This window comes from Aethalodelphis obliquidens, unplaced genomic scaffold, assembly GCF_003676395.1.
Source record: "Aethalodelphis obliquidens isolate GAN/ISIS:26980383/991018 unplaced genomic scaffold, ASM367639v1 scaffold29, whole genome shotgun sequence".
Classification (NCBI taxonomy): Eukaryota; Metazoa; Chordata; class Mammalia; order Artiodactyla; family Delphinidae; genus Aethalodelphis; species Aethalodelphis obliquidens.
The window spans coordinates 14,691,421-14,699,481 of record NW_020837973.1 but is presented as its reverse complement, the minus strand read 5'-3'; the positions used below and the strand labels follow the sequence as shown (position 1 = coordinate 14,699,481).

The following is an 8,061-nucleotide window of genomic DNA, read 5'->3' as shown; positions in this document are numbered from 1 at the left end:
AGAGAGGTTTTGCTTTTTTTTTTTTTTTTTTTTTTGGTTCACCATATCATGTTTTTGCATTTGATATTTTGCCTTGCACAATATATTGGTAGCAGAAAATTAAATAGAAACTCAGCTAAATGTTTCACTTATCTTTTTGAAAATATTTTCACTCACATAATAAAGTCAGTTTATTGACCAATAGTGTTATAGTACCTAGTTTTCATGGATGAGCTTCATATTATTTACAAACTAATGTCTAAAGCTATTTCTGTTAATGTCTATTTTTATCTATTTTACTGTGTTAAAAGTTTTGTTATCAATCCTTAATAGCCTACTTCAAAGTAACAAAAAACTCCACCCCCAAATTAATTAAGATCCCTATAACTGCTCTGATCTAATTATTACCACATAGGAAGTAATCAGTATTTAAAAGTTACAGGAGATTGATTCAATGAGTATCTATGTTTAAGGCATTTCCTTAAGGGCCATGGGAATCCTAAAATAAATACCTTATACTTCCTTCAAGGTAGTCATAATCTACTAAAGGAAGCAGAAAATCTACACAGTGACTGAAATATGTTTAAGGAAATAGGAATAAAAAGAAAGAAAAAATATTTTATAACATGGTCAAAGAGATCATTTCTACTAACGAGCTGCCTTTGTTGGAGGTTTGACAAACGCTGGCAGGAATACAAATGTGTTATGAGATCTTTTTTTAAAAAATAAAAGTATAATAGATTTACAATGCTGTGTTAGATTCAGGTGTACAGCAAAGTGAATCAGTTATACATACTTATATATATTTTTTTCAGATTGTGTTCCCTTACAGGTTATTACAAAACGTTGAGTAAACTTCCCTATGCTATACAGTAGGTTCTTGTTGGTTATCTATTTTATCTATAGTAGTGTGTATATGTTAATTCGCCAGAGTGCTTTCTTTGACCGTATTTGCTCTGCTGAAGGCCCTAGCCCCAAATAGAGTCCCATTGGCGGTTTGGGCTTCAAGAGATGAATTTGTCGCGGGGCATGCCCCTCTATCCATTCACAGTGGCTGTCCAGTTTCGCATTCTCAGCAGCAGTGAACGAGGGTTCTTTTCTCAGATCGTCAGTCCTAGCTGATGCTCTACGTCAGGCCAAGCTAATCAAACGCACAGGCCTTGGGAAGAATGAATCAAAGCGGGTTGGTTCAACAGATTTCCTACACCATTATGTAGGAAAACCAGAAAAACTCGACCAAAACTCAGGGCGGAAATAACCCTCCTGGGATTGACAAGTGATTGATCCTAGCAAGGTTGCAGGGTACAATGGGAATGAAGGTACATAAGTCTGCTGCTTTCTGATAGGCCATCAGCAAACAGATGAAGATGCTTTGATGCTTTCTTCCCGATCGCTAAGCCTTTTAAAACTTTGCCTGACCTCGGCCATTAGCTAGGACCTCCGGCCCCAGGTAGGAAACGAGTGATGAGAAGACAGATGCTTGCCTCTTCCCAGGATCTTGCTGGGAGAGCTTCGAGTTCCTTCCTCACCATTTGCAAGAGTGCTGACAAGCTGCAGCTCTTTGCAAGAGGTTCCTGATCAAGCTACAGTCCTCTGCCTTCCTAGTTTGATCAGGAGTGGGTGAGGGTGGGACTTTGTCCGAGGCTTTTGTCTTATCTCTCGGTAGGGTCCTGTGATTTTTCTCCCTTGGCCTGTGCATGGGTCATGGATCCCATCCAAGGGTGTCTGAAGGCTGAGTCCTCCCTGGATACCTAGGATCAGTCTCACTAACTCCAGCCATCTATGCTTCTTCTTACCCATGGCTGGATGTGGTTAGCTGAAAGGTGATTCAGGGTTTTGGCATCTCTCTGTGTGAGAGATTGTCATGTCTAGTTCTCTGGGAATGCCTTGGGTCACGGGATGAAGCTAAGGCTGGTCTCATGGTATGAGTTAGGAAGAATTCCCTAAGCTCCCACCTCCTGGAAGAGATCGTAGAGGAGCGGTATAATTTCTGCTTTAAGTGTTTGCTAGAATCCATAAGTGAACTCCTCTGGGCCTGGTACTCTGGGATAGGGATGGTTGTTGAGTACAGATTCAATGTCTATGACAGGTAGAGGCCTTTGCAGAGGTCTGTTTCTTCGTGGGTGTGTTGTGGCAGGGGGTGTCTCTCAAGGTATTGGTTCCTTTCTTCTGGCTTATCAGATGGATGGGCGCGGAACCGTTCACAACATCCCTTTCTTACAATTCCATTGCCCACGGGTTCCAGAGTGATGTTCCATGTTTCACGTTTCGTTTCTGATACGCGTACACTGGGTCTTCTCCCCTTTCTGATGATTCCTCCAGCTTTCTAGAGGCTTCTGGGTGTTCTTGGTCTTTTCAGAGAAGCAGCTGGAGGTGTGGTGGATCTTCTCTCTCCAATTTTCCTCTGTTTATCCATCCTGGGGAAATCCCCGGTGGCCTGAGATACAGGAGCTGCATGGGTGGGGCAAAGTCTCAGAGTCAGGAGGCTGCTCTGCCAGCGGGACTGGTTCCTCAGCGACAGGCCTTCGCTGGCTCTGGCCTAGAAGAACAGGATCTTCTTGTGCTTGCTGCCGGGGATTTGCCCCTTGGAGCGTAACCTCCGAACAGCCTCCCTCATATGCTTGGGTTGGAGTGGGGGCGTTTCCCCCCACTTCTCACACACGTCCAGGGCCTCCTCAACCACCTGCCCGACGAAGACCTTGGCCACTCCGGACATGGCAATGACCGTGTTCTGGGACACCGTCGAGCCGGCCACGGTCTGGATCAGACGCTTCATGGTGGCCTTGGGGAAGGCTGATCGGCGATACACTTCGTAACGGTCCAGCTGCTCCTGGCTCATAGAAGACACGAGGGTTCTCATCTTCTGAGCCTCCAATTCGTCCACTGCCCGTTTCCCGGGTCTCTTCCCCTTGGTGGCCACTTTCCGTCTCTTGGCTGCAGGAGGACGTGACGAGGAGTCTGCCTCTTCACCTGCCCTTGGACGCGGGCCGTCCTGACGCCTGAGCTCGCCTTCCTCGTCACAGGCTTTCCTCAGTTCCTCAAATCGGTTCCGCGGGATTCGGTCCAGGCAGCTGGGGCTGGGGTCCAAGGGCACCACTCCTCCCTCACCCGACACACCTGTGACCCGACCTTTGCCTGGGAGCGACGCTCTGGCCTCGGCCATCCCAGCGCCGCAAGATGCAGGGGCTCGGGCTGGGCTCGTCTGATCGGCGACCTGCAATGACAAAGACGAGACGAGGGAAGGTCAGCCTTGCTGCTGTATTTATACGCTCACACACACACACACACACACACACACACACAGAAACACAGGTTTCCACTGCCTCTCACAATGCAAAGACAGTTGCCCTTGGAGATACCTTTTCTATGCGTGGATAACGAATGCCCGCAAACTCGGCACCTTAAACAAGCCCCATTGACTGGTTGAAAGCCCGTAGGTCAGAAAGCTCTCGCTCTGGGTCCTTTCTTCTGCAGAGTCCGCTGCGGAGAACCTCCCTCCGGCTGCAGTCCCCTCATGGGCAGGATCCCTAGACAACAGTAAGGGCCCAGCCGCTTTATATAGCACTCTGGGGCTGGGGCCACGCCCACCCGGAAGTCAGGTGATTCCTCAGCCCTCGGGGCGGGGCTGGGCTCCTCCCACGCACAAGGGAAGGGGCGGGCCGAGGGTTGGCCGCCCAGACTTCCTCCTGCTACAGAGTTTCTGAAGGTTTCACATTTGTTGGCGAAGGACCCTCAGAAGAAGACAGGTCTTGAAAGCTGGCTTTTTGAAAGCCTTCCAGGACCCGCCAGAGAACCCAGTTCAGTAGGCAACAGGTCCTCTCTCGGGTGCACCTCAGAACTCGCTGGCCTGCAGAGGGGAATACAGAAAGCCCGGAGGGTCACTCCTGAGGGGGCCTTTTGTGCCAGGCCATTGTGACCCAGGCCATATTCTCCCCCAGGTCATAGACATGGAAATAGGTAGGTGGGCCTCATGGGAAGTCCCTCTTCCTCTTTAAATACTCTTGTATTTTCAAACATTTTCGGGTTTCCTTGGGGTGAAACCGAATGGATCCGTCCCCTATCCACCCTAGTCCCTACCCCCATCTTCAGGCAGGTCTTCCCCCACCATTGACATCCAGAACCGCAGGGGGAACATTTGTTTTACGGGATGCACCCCCTTTGACACATCCTCCTCCCCCAAGGTCCATAGTTTCCATTAGGCATCACACTGACTGTTGTATATTCCATGGATTTTGACCCCTCCCTTATCATGTCTTGCATCCACCCTTAGAGTATTGCACATAAGGCTTGGCTTTCCTGCCCTCAACCTGCTCTGTGTTCCGCCTAGCCCTCCCTTCCTCCACCCTAATCCCTGTTGACTCGTTTCCATGGTCTCCGTGGCTTAACCCCTCCCACAGTGTCCCTCTCATTGGAATGCTGAGGTCTCTAGCCGTTTCACATTGGTTTCTTTGGCTCCATCAGTAGGACTTTGGAGCTCCACGTCTCTTGTAGGCCTGCTGACTCTTTTCTTTCTAGTGCCGAATACTAGTCCAGTTTCTGAATGGACCACAGTTCACTGACCTTTCTTCCCCACCAATTGGCATTTGTTTGCTGCTGAGTTCCGGCAGTTTGGAAAGCAGATTCCATTAACGTCTCTGTGCAGGTTGCCCTGTGCTCGCACCAATGTTCTCCTCTTTTGGGTAAACCTCAAGGAGCTGGATTGTATAGAGCGTGTGCTATTTTGTAAGAAACTGCCACACTGTTTCCCAAGGTGTCTGCCTTAGTGGGCTAGCGTGTCCCCATCCGAAGACACCACAGCCTGGAGGCTTGCGGTAACACACGTGTATTTATTTTCTCACCCTTCTGGAGATTGGAAATTGCCTGATGGGGTTGCGAGCCGACTCGTTGTTCAGTGATGCCTCTCTCCTGGGCTGCACCTGCCCACCGTCCGGCTGTGTCCTGGCATGACCTTGGCTCTGGCTGTACTATCCCCGGTGCCTCGGTCTCTACTTTGAAAGGCACCAGTGTTGTTGGATCGGGGGCCCTCCAGAAGTGGTTCCTTTGATCTGAATCACCTCTTTGAATTCCTGAGGGAGCGCATCCGCTCTAATACCTATATCTCATACTTCTCGTCATCTGAATGATGAGAAAATAAGGGTGTTTTTTGCACTGTGATTGTTAATTATATTTGTCAATTTAACTGGTTTAAAGAATGCTCAGACTGCTGGTAAACAACATTTCTGAGTGTGTCTTTAATGGTATTTCTGGAAGATATTTGTTTTTGAATCAGTTGACTGAGTAAGAGATCCACCCTCCTCACTTTTGGTGGGCACCATCCAAACTGTGAAGGCCCCAGGAGAACATGAAGAGGGTGAGCAAATTTACTGTTTCCTTTCTTGAGCTAGGACTTCCAAGTTCTCCTTCCCTCAGGCATCAGAGCTTCTGGGTCTCAGGTCGACTGACTCCAGTAGTTTCATCAGTGGTTCCCTACCCTGTTTTTCAAGCTTTTGGCCTCAGACTGGAGATTACACCTTTGGCTCCCCTAGTTCTCAGCTTGTTTACTTTGATTGAATTATACTGCAGGCTTTCCTGGTTCTCCATCTTGCAGTTGGCATTTCATAATACCATAATCTTTCTTTTTCCCTGCAGAGTACTTTGTTCTGACTATCTGCCTCTGGGGCTGTACCTCCTGCATACCTATTCTTCCCCTATTCCAGGTTCTGTAAACTTGCATTCTAGAACAGAGGGTTTAAACTTGAACCCTTATGGCAAGTAATCAAGAAAAGAGACTATTTGTTTAGTCCAAACTTAAAACAGATTCCCCTATTTTATGGAAAAGTATAAGCAAGATTACTTCTCTGTAAAACCTTTAAATACCCCTGGTCTAAAGGATTCTGGAATTATCACTGTCTAGCCATGTTACTCTCAATATCACCTAGATTACATTTACCTTGTATATTTGTTCTTAAAATGACGGTACATAAAAATAGTTGCCTAATAGTAAAGGATCAAATTCCTCTCTCCCTCTCCTTCTCTCTCTCTCCCTCTCTCTCTCTCTCTCTCTCTCTCTCACACACACACACACACACACACACACACACAAGGAAGACAGAGATTCCTACCATGCACTTATCCCAAATACAGTTAGAAAAATGGAAGTGCGCTGTGCAAAGTTCTATGTTGGAAGACATATTCAAAGAATATGGCCTTGGATTTCACTTAGAAGCTGGCAATATGGATTTACAAACCAGAGAGCTGAACATGTATAACTGAAACTAAACTATCCAAAGACTGCAAAAGTAAAGCAATATATAATATACTAGCAAATCTATCAGTTAACTATCCTTTGCTACATTCTCTCATTATCCTTTGTTACATTGCTGTTCTTAAGATAGGGCTCTCAAACATTACAAATATTCTTTCTTGAATATCTTTACATAAACGTATGCTGTGATTCAGCTTTCTCATATTCTTTATCATTTTTATTTTCTGAATGATTTTTTTTTATTTTGACCACCTCTTTAGGTTAATCCTTTAAATATTTTGTTATCATATTTCAAACTCATCTTATAAAAGATATCCTATCTCCTGCATCTACATCCCTAAGCAAACCAGTACACATACACATACACCAAGATGCTGAAGGATGAAAACAAATTCACAAGGCCAGTCAATAGTAAAATAGACACACTTTGGTACAAATAGTTTTACACGCTAATTCAATCGATATTCTGCCTACTGAACCATGCTACTTCAGTAGGACATCCAGTTCTCTGTTACCGATCAGCAATTGCCAAAAGTTTAACTACCAGTGAAAATAGCTTTGTGCTCAACCTATGAATGATATCCATATCAAAGCAAAACTGCTCCCAAGCACCACATTATTGTCCCATCTATTGTTTCCCAAATCCTAGGCCAAATCCTAGGCCAGCCAACAAAATCAGCCTTTCTTGGTGGGCTTAATTACCTTTTTTATCCCAGTCATAGCTCCCCCAGTAAGAATAGCAATCCTGACTAAAGCAAATCACACTGTTACCATTCTGGAAAGAAGGGCTTGAATGTGGGTGATTACTGTGCCGGCATTACTTGCCAGGTGAAAACACGGTGGAGTGTCATGAGATTTCCCAACAAAGACATGTTTGGTCCCCTCGTGACACAAAGGGTTAGATGTGACTCTTTAGATATTTATTAAATTTTATCACTGTTCTTCATATCCTCTGCATTCATTGAGCCAACTCTACCTGGAATTTTCTCTGATGAACTGAACTTTTAGCAGCATCAACTTTTCCTCCAAACCATCAGTCTATGATAGAGCTTATTCACTGATATAAGTGAGTTAAAAACTTGTTCCAATGGTATACTTTTACTTTTGATGTTTGCATATATGTCTTATTCTAGTAATTGTTCTAGTCTCATGACAGCAAGCAAAGAAAGCGTATTTTGACAGGAAATTAATTTTAAATCTTTGGAGCTAAAAGGGCCTCAGTTGTAAATTTTATAGAGTAGAAAACTGAGGGCCAGAGAAGTTGAGAGTCTGTCAGGTCACACAAACCAGGCTAATATCTGAAACTGAAGTCCCCAAACTCTCCATTTAAACCCGTCATCTTCCATAGTGTGCTGCTCTGTATTCCATCATGTAGCCACTAAATACAGTGAGTCAAAAAACATCAACAAGTGACTTCACATGGGAATGTTAGCTTTTATTCTAATTATTGCCTGTTTATTTCCTTTACATTGATTAACAAAGGTAAGAAATATCCCAACAGTTCTTGGAAACTTACCTATTCTTAAACACAAAACAAGTGAACAAATAGAAAATTGTTATTAGATGCTAAATAAAAGTATTAGGTATATTCATAAACAGTATGATCATATAGATAATAGCACAAAACCCTTAGTAATAGATTGGCTTTAAAAAAAAAACTAATTTAAAATAATCAAGAAGGCTTTCTTTCACTGTTAAATACCAGGATATCAGAATATTATGATGACATTATAATATTATAAATTATAATTATAATTTATAATTGTTATAAATTATTATATATTAAATTATTATAAATTATAATATTTAATATAGTGATTCAGTTTATTATTATATAT

The 8,061-nt window shown here is 44.2% G+C and overlaps 1 pseudogene; it reads right to left on the bottom strand.

The window, feature by feature from the left end:
* Nucleotides 1-805: 805 nt before the first annotated feature.
* On the bottom strand, nt 806-3,460 carry LOC113630170 (transcription initiation factor TFIID subunit 11 pseudogene; annotated as a pseudogene).
* Between the last annotated feature and the right edge of the window lie 4,601 nt (nt 3,461-8,061).